Here is a 16,350-nt window from a genome sequence, read left to right on the forward strand (position 1 = left end):
CACACACATAACTAAAGCACACACCATAGATGAACGACAGACATAGCAGAAGAATATTTTCACAGAGCTCCGGCTAAGGACTTTGGATTTTTTTATCAGGCGCTGCCCTGTTCTCTTGATGCCTTAAACTTCTCTTTGTCACATAGAAAACCCCTTTAAGTGATGGTATCACTGTTAGATATCTTAAATACTTCAGAAATAAGAATAGTAGAGATAATATACTTGAACATGACAGCAACAAAGGCTGTCAGTTGCTGTTTATAATTGCCAAATACGTCATTTCAAGTTAATGAAAGACAAAGGTCACAATAACAAGTGCTTCTAACTCTTCGGTAGATTAAACACAGTGTTTGTGAGTTTTAGCTCCTACAGCTGCAATTGAGAACAGATTAAGATGGTGAAACTTCTGGTGTCTCTTCACTTTGCAGCATGGCTGGGTATTTTAACCCAGGTGCTGTCAAGTTTAAAAAGTCCAAACTTCTCATTTGGCAGGGTGTTAAGTATCAGTGTGTCTAACAATCACTGTAACAAGGAAGGAGAGGAAAGAAAGAAAGAAGAGCAGATGTCTTTGTTCTCAAGCTCACTTCAAAGTGCTACTGTGGCCTTTGAAGTCAATGCTTGCCAATACCTGGCTGCAACAGATAGACAGCAATCCCATTTACGTGCCATTTCTCCCTTTCATATGTTCACCGCTGTGCAAACAGGAGAAGGAAAGATGAAAAAAATTGAAAAAAGAAAAAAACAAAACGTGTTAAGTGGATTCTTTCATCGCCTGTAATCTGCTTGAGTTGTCGAAACGTCTCTGGAACTCGGCAGAAAGGTTGGACAGTAACAATGTCCTTTTTTAAGCGGCTGATGAAGGAGCTTCGAGTCATTCTCTATAATGTGTGGGTCTTTGTGGCCCTTATCCACTTATTCAAATCAGTAGAGAGTGCAATGTGTCATGTTAGCACGCTGGGCAAAAGAACTGAGGGGTGCTTTGATATGTATGGAAACAAAAGTGAAAAGACGAGCAGAGGGCAACACGAGCTCACAGACACAAGTCACTGATCCATTTTGAGCTGCTTTGTGATACGCCTGCTTTGGTAGAGGTTACTGTGTGTGTGCGTGTGTGTGTGTGTGTGTGTGTGTGTGTGTGTGTGTGTGTGTGCAAGAGGGAATGACAAAATACTATATTTAAAAGTAAGTTTTGCTTAGATACCACTTTTTCAACAATGAGACTTAATATTTTCTTGTCAGTGCCATAACTTATACATGAAAGTATTTGTAGATCACCATGAGGGGTTTGGCTTTGCTTTGGATAGGTATAACGGCATCTGGGTCACCTCAGCTCAGCAGAGACTATGGACTAGGGGCAATCGTGCCTTTATTATTAATGGCCACAGATCCTATCCCCTTACATATTATACAAGAAAGAATTTTGGTAATTGTCAAGCTGCTATGATGGAAAAGGTGATGTAATACATTTTGATTCCGGACCTCTGATGTTTCCTTGTTCCAAATAGAGGTACAGCTGGTAACCTTCTTTTCCTGGTTGCAATCCAATTCTTAAATTTAATATAATTTCATTGAAATTGCATAGCTGTAATTCCACACCTTGTTCAGTAAGCTGGGAATCACATCTAGCTTATTGTCATTTGCCAAGAAGTCACAGGGCAGGTTTGATTTGTAAAGAAACCTCCTACACTTTTGAAGGAGAGATTACAGAGAGGAGAAAAAAGCAATTGTACAAGTCGAGGCATCGCAACATGGCTTGTGTGTGAAATCAATTTCAAAGAATCTTTTTAAGCTCTTAGATAATTGCTTTCTTTTGGCTTCTGTAATAAACATGTGGAGTATTAGCTTACAAATATTGGTATATCTTCATGAAATATCGATTATCAGACATTCCTGCAGTCTATATGCAGACTTGAACACAAACAGTGTTCACTGTGAAGAGATAGCCCATTGCCTTAGGAGGGTAAAGAATTCTGGGGGCATCAGACCGCTAGATTGGGGCCCTGATTGACACAGAGACAGAATATGTGAGAAAAAGAGGCAAGAGGGTGGCGGGTGGGGGCACTTGGAGCAGCATCAGGGGGCTGAAGGTGTCAGCACCATATCCATCACCCCTGCCTAAGAGTGAATGCAAGAACTATGAAGCATAATTGTTAATTAGCTGGGGCATGAACTTGCCTTGAAAGAAACCCTGAACATTCCAAGGTCTTCCCACACTCCCTCAGGCTTTTATTCAGCATTCCCACCCCTTCCCCTACAGCCCTATCTCTCCTCTTTCGCACATGTGAGGATAACAGTGGCCCCTCTTCACCCCGCCGTCCCTTTTTATCATTTGAAGAAACAAAAGCCGAGGGGAGACGGTGGATGGGGAGAGCCCGGTCAGAGTTCTAAGAATGTTTCTAAACAGGATTAGAATTGGTGAGAATAAGGGTAAACAGTAGCACGCTGCATGGGGGGGCCAATAGGATGACAGTTTGCTCCAAGGGGTTGGGTAGAGAAGACAATGGTTAGATTAGCCATCTGTGGGGCTTCTGGTGCCCGGCGTCATTAACCGGCTTAGGCCCCCACAGTAGCAGCAGACACTCTCCTTCCCCCATGCATTAAGTGTCGGCCTTGGTTAGAGGCTGCAGAAATGGTCGGCCAAGGTGACGTCTGCTGAAGCTGATTGCATATGCAAACATGCATGCACATAAGTACCCCAGTGTTTGCATGTCCACATCTACTTGCACGCTTTAAGCGCTCACGAACACACTGATGCACATAAATTTGGATTAGCCATCTGACCAGCACCGAGGAGCCCTTCAGAGCCCCCAGTCCCAGTTCAAAGGGACACAGTTTGACATTTGCTTTGTCTCCTGCCTTGTCTCTGCTGCCATTTTGCAAATTTCTGTGCATTGGCAACACGGGACACAGGACTAACGCTGGGAGCTTGTTCAAGTATTTACCGCAGGAAGAGCAGGGGGATAGTGAGGCGGAAAATCTTTCTGTCCGCAGGAGACATCGATGCTGTTACAATTCCCAAAAGAGAAAAGTTGATGAGTACCATTTGCCTGTCAGGGTGATTGTATATTCATACACTTCTCTTTTGGCTGACATTGATCTGTAATAGTAACGTTTTGAGAACATGTTTAGTTATGCATCACTTGAGGTGCATTATGTAACCTCGTACTACGCTTACAAATGATCGAGATGGAAAGCACTAATATAAAATATATCGGTTGGATAGAACTATTGTTTGCCTTAAGGGTATTATGTACAACTCACTATAAATAATTCAGTGCTGCACATTTACCAGCTCTCCATGTTGACTCATTAAGGCTTACCCCCTGTCAAGTATTTATATAATGGTTCTGACATAAATTTACCATTACGCTGTATGAGGTGGAAATGCATGTGGTGTACAATAAGCACAGTGATGCAAAGTGTAATTTCAGGGACAGCCCTACGCAGTTGTTCTTATTTGTTAAAAAAGAATGGCTGTGCAATTCTCTTTTCACCATCCCTCCATTCTTATGGCCAGTCTTTTACTGGTATGGTGTTTCTAGGGGGAGACCTTTATGCCATTTTGTATGAGTTATGAGTCTCAGGGTGTGGCACTGAGTTTGACGGGGCTTTGATATGGTGTGGTTATGTACTGATCATCACTGATGTCATAGTTACAGAAACAAAGAAGAGTTCAAGTTTTCAAGTACATGTTTTTACGTTGTGGTTTGTCTTAGTATTAATCCAAATTTGCAAATTAGACACTGAAAATGACTGAATCCAAAAATGGTGTATCACCACTTGCTATACTCACTTGGGTGGACTTACTGTGGTTTGCCAGACAAAAGGCTTCTGCTCTGGTTTGACTAACTCCATTGTCTATCAGTCCTTTTGATGGAGCCATAAAAACATGCAAATACAAGTACCACTTTGAGATTATAGCGGCAGACAAATAGAGCTTCATTATGGAATCAAACTATTGTTCACTAGTACTCCACCTGCCAAAACAGTGTTTGATCTGACTAATCAGCTTATTGCAACCATTTACCTCCTCCAATTACTGCTAATTCATCTCTTGAAGCACATTTTGTATTTTAGCATGAGTAAATGGACAAAGGGCTTCAGCTCAGTCCCCTTCCAATTCAATCTAGGCTTATTTGAAAATCTTCACCTAAGACTATGAGGATATGGGTAAAAATAATTTCTCAAGTGCAACATTCTGTAGCACAAGCTTTGCTCTTCTGAGGAAGTGCAAACAAGGGGGAGATCCCAATATGAACCTACCAACTTATAAGCACTGGACCTTTTCTTTTTTTACCTAGTATATATTATTTCCTATGGGAGAACTCGTGGTTTTTCCACAGTTTGCTAGCATGTTTGCTGTGTTGCATGTACGTTTGTCTATGTGTGATTAAGTGCATGAGGTGTGAAATCCAAAAGTTGTCTTCTCTTCCTATGGATGCAATCTGGCTAGCATGTGTACCATCTTCCAAATAGTTTTCTTAGACCAGAATAACAAGTGTTCGCACCACACGATCAAAGGCGGGATTGTGTAGGAAAGGAGCTGCATTTTTGCTTCTACAAAATAAATAATCCGCTTCTTGGCAGTCTACAAGATCATATATCAAACAACCCCTTTTTTGTGTCAAGTGTGTTGTATATTTCCATCGTTTTGTATTTAGAATGACTCAAGTTGTGACTGACAGATTCCCGTCTGCCGGATTCCGGCCCACAAGCTTTTCAAATCCCCTGAGCATTAAATGATGGAAAGATGATGGATTTGTAAAGGATAACCAAAAGTAACTCTCGGTCTTTTCAGCTTCCAGTGTTCTTAAATTCTTTTACTCATAGCAGATGTTCCAAAATGTTTGAGGATTAAAAGAGAATGAGCATGTGAAAGTGCATTATCAAAGCATTGTTGTTCATTTACTGCTTTCTGGTGGGGGTTTTGCAGGCGCCTTGCTGTCAGACATCTGCCCATTCAACTTGTGTTAAACATTTCTAAGATAGAGAAGTCACCAGACTTGCCTAGTCTTTTGTTCATTACAGCATTTTTGTTAGGTTTGGCTGCACTCTTCAGATTTTAGGCTACAAATTTAGAGCCAACTTCACTGCAATGCTGAAAAGATTGCCAGTTTTAAAAAAAATCTGATGTGAATAGTTAACTTTGGATATGCCGAGTATCGTACTTGTGTTACACAAATAGAAAATAAAAGATATATATATATATATATAAACCTAGACATTGCAATAGTCCCCATTTATTATCTTCAATTTTTTTTCATTATTTTACTTATTTTTAGGATACCTCTTTTACTAGGAGAAGCATTTATCACATCAAGGTTTAATATCAATTGACAATTCCCAGTGAATACCTACAGATTGATGTGGAAAATCATCCTCAAATCGGAATCTTAATAAGCTGCCACTGCAAGAATAGCCGCATCAAACAATAAAACCGATGATGATGATATGAATCTTCAAAAACATGATACCCTTCGAGAGCTCCTGAACACAAAGCAGTGGTAAAACCATGTCCCAGCTGCGGTATATCAATGGCTTTGGTGTCTTTTGTCCCTAATGTGGATTTGTTCTTCTTTGAAATTAACCGTTTTCTTGTAGAGAACACAGTTATTCATCATCTGGAGTTTATTGTATAACTTTGTATTCATTTTCTGTTTTAATCCATCAAATATGACCTTGACTCCAAGGAGAATGAAAGAGAAAGAAACACCTGAGCTTCATTTCTTTAGAAGCCAGCGTGGGAATTTCTTCGGATATTTCAGAACTCCACATTGTGCAGGTTTTGAATTTGCTGCGATCCTCAACCCATTTGAGTTAAGAGCATCTTTATATATTCCATTCAATGAATGTTGGCTCAAACAGGCAGAGTTTGGTCTAAATAATGTCTTCAACATCTGTACAGTGGTATCATAAGGATTTCTTTTCTTTTTTTTAAATTTTAACTGGGAGTTTAATCACAGGACGCTGCTATTGATATCCCGCCTCAAGGATGTGTGTGTTTGTAGGCGGAGGCATGCATACATAGGTGTGTGTATTAAGAATACAATTTGATTTGATAAAACAGGAAGTAAATGGAAAAACATGACGTTGACACAATTATGTGTGAGATATGACACATTTGGTTACTGTGTGCCTGAAATTCTTCTCCTCTTTTCCACTGAACCCTTTTGAGATTCCACACTTTCACGAAGTTGATCCTGAAAGTGATGTCAGAAAAGTTACAAATCTGGGTTTCAATTCTTATAAGCCAAAGCATATCGTTCCATAAAGGCCTCATTTTTATTGTATCTCTAATTGGATAACATCCTCTATATATTAGTATATGGGATAATATGTATGCATGCCACAATTCCCATAATTCCCTCCTTCCTTGTGTCCTGTTTGTTAATTAATTTTGCGAAAATGAGTTTATTATCCGGGCCTCTGTGACTGAGGGGTGTTAATTTATCCACTGAAGCGGGAAAACAAGAATATCAAGCTGCAACAATTGAGAGGAAACTAATGGTCAGACTTGAAATAGAACCGCTTCATCTTTTTAACTTGGGCAAATAAACCTCGACATTACAGACATTAACTCTTTAAGTGGTTATCCAAGTACAGATATGCTGTTGGGTCCATCCATGAGGCTTCATTTCAACAGTCCCAGTGCGTGCAGCGTCATACGGGGAAACAGTCAACACAACTGCCTCTTTAGTTGTCTCTAATCTCCTTTTTTTGTCACAAACGTATTCATAGCTGCAGATCTTTGTGTCCCTTTGACATATTCTTCACCAGAGCTCAGAATTGGGCGGCGCTGCACCTTCTTTCGGGGTGTGGGCGCGTCTGTTGTCCAGTACACTTTGTTTGAAGTGAAAAAAAACTGAGCTAAAAAAGCTTCCTTGCTTGTTTGCTCATCGTGCCACATCACACCTGTCGGAGAGCTCAGATCAGAGAACAGGGAGGTCATTAATGACGCAATACTGACAAGATCTGTGTCGCTGTAAATGATCAAGTCTTCTGGGCTAACAATGAAGCTGTCCTGAAGTGTGCTTTAAAAGGTCTTATTGTGTAGTTAATAAAGAATCTATCAAATGCTGCGGTGTCCTTGGTTTGCATCACTGAAACGCAAAATTGCATCTTGTTAAATCAATGGATGTTGAGACAATTATATTGGATTCCATCTGTGGATGCTCCATAAATATCTGTAATCTAGTGGTACAGAGAGAATTTTACACCGTTTTGTATCCAGGTCACCACTATGTGCACACTGCTCCCTGAGTGACGGTTACACGCACAGAAGTGAGCATATGAAGAGATCAAAGCAACAATAATTTAAGACTGAACGGGTTGATTGCATTAAAAACACACATGGCACCATTCTTCCCTTTTGGATTCTCTAGCTCAGGTTTAGCAAATATTCTGTCATGGCAACGTTAGAAATGAGCACCTTGGTCTCTTTTTGTGCATCAAGACGGCACTTCGCTGCACCCGGCAACACATGGACTAATGTGCGGCTTTCAAGCAAAAAAAAAAAGGAGTATTACAATCTCAATCATGGCATTTAAAGAGATTACAATGCTGAAAGGAAACGGTTTCTGCCCCATTATTGGATATATTTCTTTATGCTGCATTTCATCTATTGTCTTCCACATCATGATGTGATAAACTCAGAAACATGAGTGCTATTATTATTTTACCTACCTGCAGATGATTTCAGTATAAATGAAAGTGTAATCTCGTAGCGGGGGCACTACGTTGGGCCAACAGGTCTATAATCACAGCGAGAGCGATGCTGGCAATAACCATTAATGTGCTGCGTGAGGGCCCCATGGTGATACTTGTTTACAGTTATTAGTGGCGTGGCGTGATGTGACATGTTATTAATGTTCACCGACGCATCAGAGAATAGACAGCTGTGCTCAGTGTCAGTGCGTAGCTGTGCATTATTAGACTGTGAATTGAGTATAATCTATATTTATGAAGGCATGCGCGTAACGCTGGGCTTTCTCTGTGTGCGTTGATGCTTTCACGTGTGTCTGTGTGTGATTTAGTGTCCAAGCTAAAGTGTGTTTTTTCAGCTCTGTTTCTACTCAGTATCCATCTGCAGCAGAGCTATCCATCAATCTGTCGGCCCCACAGCCCACCATATCACCTTTCCGCTTCCTTCTTGCCTATCTCAAATCAGCTCTCCCGATCTCACACCTTTCTTTCTCAATAAACCCCTCCTTTATCCACGTAAGCTAGCCAAAATGCCACGTTATCACACCCAATTATGCTCCATTTCTGATTCCTACTCTAGACTTTTTGGATTGGTTCACTGAAAACTCACACACAGAGAAGCATATGTTTCAGCTAAGGCCATTTCCTCCACTCCTGGGAGCAATGGGAGGAATTCGCTGAGGTCAGTGTAATTGTAGCACACTTGATCAATGCTCATTTGCTTCTCTGGCTGCTGTCGCTCACTCGCCTCTCCCTCCACACCAAACTCAAAGCAGCCATGCATCATTCATAAGAAAAGTAAAGAGGAGCTCAGCAACTCTGGGGCCATGTAACCTCTGGGCCAAGGCTGCCCCCTCCCACTGCCCTTTGTGATTTATGCTTCCTCCTGTGTGTCTGCAAACGTGACCATGGGTTGGGTGGCTGTGCAGAAGTGAAGATTGGGTGACCAGACAGTATAAGGACAGGTATAGAATGATTGCAGGTGTGTGTGGTGGTGGGTTGTCTTACATGACAGATAGCATGAGTTATTCTTTCTATTTTAATGCCTCCTTAATTGCAGACATATGTCTTCCAAACTCATACTCACAGGTCTACAAATGTTTTTTTTTTCCTCAACAGTGAAATGGATGTAATTCTACACCTTTGTCCTCAGCGCTCCCCTCGCCTGTCAGGACTGTTATCTCCTTTGTCATTGCAAGACTCTGAGTTTACACAACAGTGCCAAATTACAAGTTCTGACATTAGCTGCTCAAGGAGAGAAGGAGCTAATGGCGTCGCAGTTGATGCATCGCAAAATACAGGAACCGGAAGTGACCTCACGGTGCTGATTAATCATTTACTTTGGCAGAGCTTTGAGTAAACACACTTCGAAACTAGAGGCAGGATTTATGGTAGCCAATGGCAGAAAGTAGCATTTCAGGTTATTTTCATTATTATCTTACTGCTTTAGACAGTTAAGTGCCAACAAACCAACAATTATGTAACTATTATGTAAATAAGTTCCTTAGCCACTTCGCAGGAAGCCACACACATTTAAACTTCCCTGCTGTCCTGCCGCTGCGGCCTTTACTGCTGCCCACTCATTAGTTAGGAAAACCCAGCAAATGAGGGAATACTGGAGAGCGGAGCAGCATCTGAATCACCGCTGTGTCTCTCTGAACGTGGCTTTTCTGCAGAGAATATAATGAAAGCTGGCTGTGAGGCGCAGTGTGACCGCGTCTTTTATGGCTGTGCCCGGCAGATGCAGGGGCTGGTATGAAAAGGGGCTGACCGTTGGTGTGTAGGTGGATGTGTTCAGCTGCAAAAAAGAAAAAAAGGGGACGAGATCATGAAAGAAAAATATTGCCATAAAAATAGCGCAAAACAGTAAAGTTACAGTGTGCACAAGGCCTCTGTGGCTTCGACTGTACCTCCCACTGCTCCCTGTCTGTGCCTGGCCTCCTCCATTGTCTTATCTCTACTTTGATCACTACTCTTTTTTTTACAGACCTCACTACTTCTGTGGCTGCACACACGGGGACGCACACATGCACCGTTCCTCCGTGTGTTTTCTCCTCTTTTTTCTTCCCTTCCATCACTCCCTGGGCATCACCTTGACTTTGATCTACATCACAGCCTTGAACATCCCTTTCCCCTTTCTTGTTCTTCCTTTGCTGTTTCACCACCTTCCCCTGCTGTACCGCTTGTGTGCCTCCGTCTTTGTTCCTGCGGGTTTACCATCCCTCAGTTCCTGGAGAAAACATACATCACGTGCTGTAGTTACAGCCAGCCAAGGTCAGTGGATAGTGTCTCGCTATAAATATCCAAACTGCTACAATTGTCAGTAAGTAGCGAAATACCCTCAGATCAAATTGGCTGATCTTGATGTATCACATCAAAGAAGTGTCAGGGTAGACGAAATAGGGTTAATGCTCAAATTATGCGACGGAGAACCTTTTTTAAAACCATTTTTTTAGTAAAGTGAGACCTAACCTTGCAAAGAAGCAGGCCTATCCCCTTTGTATAATTAGAATTTCAGTTATCTATGTTGCCATCTTTTGACAATTTTGCATAGCTTATCAGTTTAACACCTTCAAAAATGATTGTAGATTAGATTAAAACCAAGCTTTCATTTGCTTTCTGTTAGACTTTTATGCAACATAAAAAAAACACAGATTAAACAGAGCTGTCAGAAATAAAGCAGCTGATGTGACTTTGCTTCTGGAGTTCTTAGTAAGACTTGAAAAGAGATCAAAGTTCAAAACAGAGGGACAAAGACAAAATAGAAACCGTGTGACGGGCCACGGTACTTCCTATCAGTCCTCTAACCACATCTTCTTAATGTAACAGAGCAGCAGCCATGATGACAAGGACAATGAATGGGTGGGTGAAAGCAGCCAAAAAGAGAGCAATAGAAGAAAAGAGATGGAGGGAGGGCATAAGAGACGGGTGTCCCCTGGTTTGACCCCATGCCAACAGTAGGTCCTACCTGCTGCTTGAAGACGAGCTATGCGAGCGCAGTGACATTTACAGGCATCACGTCTCAAGGGAAGCAATTTCACAAACAGGCTACACTCCTGCAAGAACCCCCATTTAGTAAATGTGGTTCTCTGTGATAATAAAACCTAAGGATCATTTACTGACTCCCAAGTAGATTTTTACGTATTTCTTGACCGAGGTGACTCTTTATTTGGTCATTTCTGTCTCTCAGTTCACGGGGATGCTCCCAGACGCTGCAGAAACACTGTACGTGCACACTATTTGGCATCTTTCTCTTCTTGTGCAAACACTGCCAGCATCTATTTCTTGGAGGGATACAACTGTAACACTGCCAAGTGTTTGTGTGATTGGCAGCAAGGCTTTCCTCTTTCTTCTGCTCCCTATAAGAACCAAGCTTAGATTCTCACTCCAGTTTTGCACACAGCAGTCAAGCACGATACAATAAACACAGCTCAGACTGCGGAGCAACATTAAGTAAACAATGCATTCCGAGTCATGTGGCAGCTTGCCGGTGCTGTAATTGTCAGAACTGGTACTTCAAGTAGTGTTTGTACAGTAGTTTCTTTGTTTAGCAGTGCTAGCTTTGAAATCAAAAGGCCAGATTCCAAAAAAGCTCCAAAGGCAAATGTTCAAATCTTTTTTTTAAATTTTTTATCCACATCCGCTAAAAATGACAACATCCCAAAAACAAACCTTTAGGTTTTGGCAGGTGTGACTGCCCCCTCAGTTTACTCAAGATAATACATAGTAAATCCTGAATCCCCTGTTAAAGGGTAATCTAGTTGACATGTGCAGAGGGGGACTATATGAGGTACTTTATGGACTCAGGTACACACATAAAGTACTTCTGTTGTAATAAATATCTGGTATACCCCATTTGATTACCCCGTGGCAGAGGGCGTATGATGGCAGCTGTTGTGCTGGCTGCTCATAAAAAATTAATTTATAAGGCTCCTGCTTCACCCTACGTTCACCTGTGTTCTTATCTAGCAAGCTGTTATCTAGAGGATGGAGCTGTTATCGAGTTGAACTAATATGCAAATCTCTGTTCATGGATGAAATGACATGGTAACATTTCCCCTGGGCCAGACAGCAAAGTTTTAAAAAATATATATTGGAAAAATCCCATCCATGGATTACCTGAGTGGGATTTTTGAGTTGCTGGGACAAATTCTAAAGTTTTGGGATTTTTTTTTTGCATCGTGCGGTGGAGTCACAGTCACAGAGTTATTTCTGATTCAATCGGATCTTGTCAGAATGTTCATTAACTGGCAGATTTCATCTGATAGCAATGCTGTTTCTGAACCTTTGACCCAGAAAGGCCAAACACATGAATTTCTCTGAATGAGAGTAAACAAGAGGCAAACTCTAAAAACTGGCACACACACACGCACACAGGTTGCACAAATGCATGCTCACACAAGTTGATCAGGTCAGGTCTTGATGTTGCAGGGAGTTGGGCTCTTACTGTAATTGGACACTAGCTCTGGGCAAGCTGTCTGCGCATTAGTGAGTGTGCAAGTGTGTGTTGGTGTTTGTTTGTGCCTAAAACTTACTGTACCGATTTCCTTCTGTGGGACACAGTATTTTTCCCTCTAGTTTGTTTTAATAGTGTCATTTCTCACTTCTGTAAACTACATAGCATATATGAACATGTGTTACTGTATTAAGTGTCAGGAAAAAAACACAAAGGGGGGTTGGACTCTATGTCCCAGAATACTCTATATTCTGTGTAGATATTGATTTATTTGTTATTACTCAGGGACTCTGGAGATTTTCAAGACCTTGTAGATTTTTGCAAAGTGCAGAGGTAGAAGGTCTTCTGGACTGCCCCAGCCTCTTGGCCATGTGGGTACAATGTTCTAAGGGGAGGGCCAGAGTTGCCAAGCAGGTTTTGGCAATATCCTTGACCAAATGTGAAAACCCCAAATAAGTGGGGCACTCTCAATGGCCAAAGCAAGTACAGGCAGGGAAGCAAAATTATACCTGCTGTAACTAGATGAGGAAGTAGCTTCCTGTATGCTGACACGCTGCTCTTTGACCCTGGTTCAATTTATAGGCAATTAACAGAGAGAGACAACGGTTCAGTAACATCCTATGCCCATTAAACAGGGATGCACTATATTGATAAAAAAAGGTCTTATGCTTGGACACACTGTTCTAAAGGAACACACGCCCACTGTCAAATACGCCGTATCGACGGAGAGAGGGAGGTCATGCCAACACGCCATCTAACACAACTACAGCACCGAACCGATGGCCATGAGAACGAACTAGTCTGTCCTAGTGAGGCGACTCATGGCTCAATGTGCACTAGGTAAATGTAAACAGGGCATTCAATGAGAGCTGATGCAATAAAGAATATCAATGGAATATACTTTTAAATAAGTGGACTCACTATGTCAGGGGTGGCCAACCAGTCCGAGCCTAAGAGCCACATTTTTTACTGTGTTACCGCAAAGAGCCACACCATACACATGGGCTCACATGAACATCACCACATCCCTTCCTCACACACACAGACCTCTGCTTAGCCAGATTTATTGTAAATGTCACACACCAACATGATAATGACAGAATTTAACTTCTACAGACCACGGGCCAGTCATTTTCAACAATGAACATTGTGTGCACTGTCTCACACACACAAACTCTCAATTCAACTCATTTAAGTCCACAAACAAAAATATAATAATTAAAATATTTTTTTTTCTCTTACTATGTATGTTGCTTAGTGGGACTTCTGGCATTCCTTGCTTTGAACAATCCTCTTCAAATCTGGCTTGTATTTAGTTGTTGCCAAACGAAGCAATTCTTTCACACGGGTGTCAGTCAGAACAGATCGATGCTTTGGTTTCACGTGTTTCAGGGTAGAAAACACAGACTCGCAGACGTATGTTGACCCAAATATTGACAGCTCGTTTGACATTGGGCTATTTTTCCATTGGCACACTTTTCCAGAACTCAATAGCCCCTTCCCTTAAAGCAGGTTTCAGTTGGTCCTCCTCACAAAGATCGATCATCTCCAACTCAGCTGCAGCCTCATCTGTCACTGGCGGGGCTTTCAAACAGTGCGGCTCCACATTAAAAGGGGCAACGAGGAATGCAATCTGTGGCCTTTTCAGTTGTAGATCACGGAACCGGGCCACGAAGCTTTCGTGCATTTTTTCCTGCCATTTTGAAGGCGAACTTGACACTAATTGTTTACTCAAAAGATCTTGTCCCTACTGAGAAACTTTGCGGTATTTTCATCTAACGCGCATGCGCTTTTGGCGAAAGTACCGTATTGAACTCAAGCGAAGCGAACACGCACATTAAAAAAACACAAACCCAAACTTCGATATGAACGTTAGAGCCGCATGCGGGTCGGGAGCCGCGGGTTGGCCAGGCGTGCACTATGTGCTAACACACCACCTCAACCAAGGAGCAAACCAGATGGCTTAAGGTGGTAAACAAGCAGTTCAATAAAGTCAGCCACTCCTACTATGGAGACTCACCAATAAACAATAATATAAATTTAATTGGTATGCACCACTAGTGGTCACATGAGAGTGAACCATACTGAACAGGTTAATAAATGAAGTTTCTGTGAGCACACCGTTCTACAGGCTTAATAAAGAAAACAGTAAATAGATAGCAACTTAGGTGTAACAACACACAGGACACACGTAAGCCAACCACGCCGAACAGGCTAATAAACAAAGCTTCACTGGACACACTGCGCTGCAGGCTTAATGAAGAGAACAAACATTCATTAAGAACCAGGAAAAACCCACCTATGTGGCGGTCAATAGAAGTAACTCCAAAGCTGTGTAAACAGTAGTAGTGCCTTAACAGAAACTGCCCCAGTTGGTGATAGTACAGATGAACCGCACACTCTAAGCAACCAAAGTAATGATTGATTTGATGTCTCTCTCCAGAACACTTATCCAGCTGCATTGTGCACTTCAGAAGGGCAAAGAAGAAGTGGCTTGGTCACCAGGATCCACGTGTACAAAGTGACCCAAGCCTTCTCATCAGTCAGATGAGTGCTGGCATTAGGCCTTGAGGATATGGCATCATTCGAGATGTGGACCATGGTGGAAGTATCCCAGAGGAAGGCTTGAAAGTTTTCTTCACTGGGCTGTAAAATACATTTTTTGAGACTTGAACATTATATTTGAGCCAAACATGGTTTAATAGAGATGGGTGGAAAGTTCAGATGATACAGATTATGTATCTCAGTTCACCGTGTGTCTGCGCACAACAGTAAAGATCTGGTTATTATTTTGCATGAACGGCAAAGGTGCATCCTCCGCCATTAGCTTTGTCATCTATGTTCCGTTAAGGTCACCTTAGAAAATAGTCAGCTTCAGGACAAAGCCTGGACCAGGACGCGTTTACTCTAGACTATGCGATGGGACAACAAACAAGACAAAAATGGATCAAGTGAAGCTCCGTGGCATCTTCAACTACAGGCATCATTAAGCACTTGTCTGGAGGTTGCTCGATGGTCTGGTCGCCACGATGCATCTACACCTGAGGTTCTGTGAGCACTATGACATTGAACGTGACACAAACATAATGTGACTGTCAGGGAACCCGTGTTCTGTTGCAACTTTAAAGGAAAAATTGAACTCCTTTTTACCTGATTGTAATATCTGTGCAACTGAGGACTATTGACTGTTGCTGTTATTGACTGTTACACAGTAAGTTGCCTTTCTGATTCATATTTCCTTTCAGCTCAGAATTCTTACATTATTTTCTTATTTTAATGATAAATAGGGCAGTGAAACAAGTAGACTGCAACACCTGTGAATTCACTATGTTTAGCTTAGAGACTTGTACCTGTCTATTAATTGATGTAAATTTAGCATAGATTTGAAACACTAAGAAGAAAGGTGTTGCATTTCCATAAGCAGCATCCTCCCTTCAGAAGCACTTGTTCAGTCTTATTCGTTGGAAAAAAATAAACACACATGTAAACATGTATGTAAAGAATGTGTAAAAGATGTTTCTCAAAAATAAATAGTTTGTTCTCCCCTGAGGAGAAATGGGAGTCCTTAATAACCCTGCGTGCCTCCTCTTTCCTACCCTGTTAAAAAAAAAAGCCTGCTGTGTTTCTATTCATACCCTCTTATGGCCATGTTTATGTACATTTCACTATTTAAACAGTGATTTCAGTGTGATAAAAAATATGAAGGTAGCTTATTCACAAGTCACACGAGAGCTGACATGATTTAAACAGTTCTGTGTAAATGATTCTGAATGTCTCACCTTTTGAGATGAAATGAGGGAGGTATTTCATCTCTTTATGCTTGATAACATTCATGTATTTGCCTCCATTGGTGCTTGTGCTGCCTGACAGTGGCGAGGTTTAACCAAACATGCTAAAACCAACTGTAGTGACAGGTTTTGGAGATTGGAAATGACAAGAATGCCCTGTGAGTCTGACAGATGTACGCGCTGTTGTCACACTGAGGGAGCGTGCTCAGACAGATACGGTCAATCATCCCATTCACTGGTTAACACCTCTCGGTACACACAGTGTCCGTGTCAGTCATTGTGTAGACAAAAGTATGTCAGTTTACCTGTTCTCTCTCAAAACACACGATGACACCAGTGTTGGGTTTGCACACTTATTTTGATTGGTTTTGCTCAAATTAGTTCCAGGAAGCAAAATTTCATTGC

The sequence above is a fragment of the Takifugu flavidus genome, chromosome 7 (assembly GCF_003711565.1).
Source record: "Takifugu flavidus isolate HTHZ2018 chromosome 7, ASM371156v2, whole genome shotgun sequence".
NCBI lineage: Eukaryota > Metazoa > Chordata > Actinopteri > Tetraodontiformes > Tetraodontidae > Takifugu > Takifugu flavidus.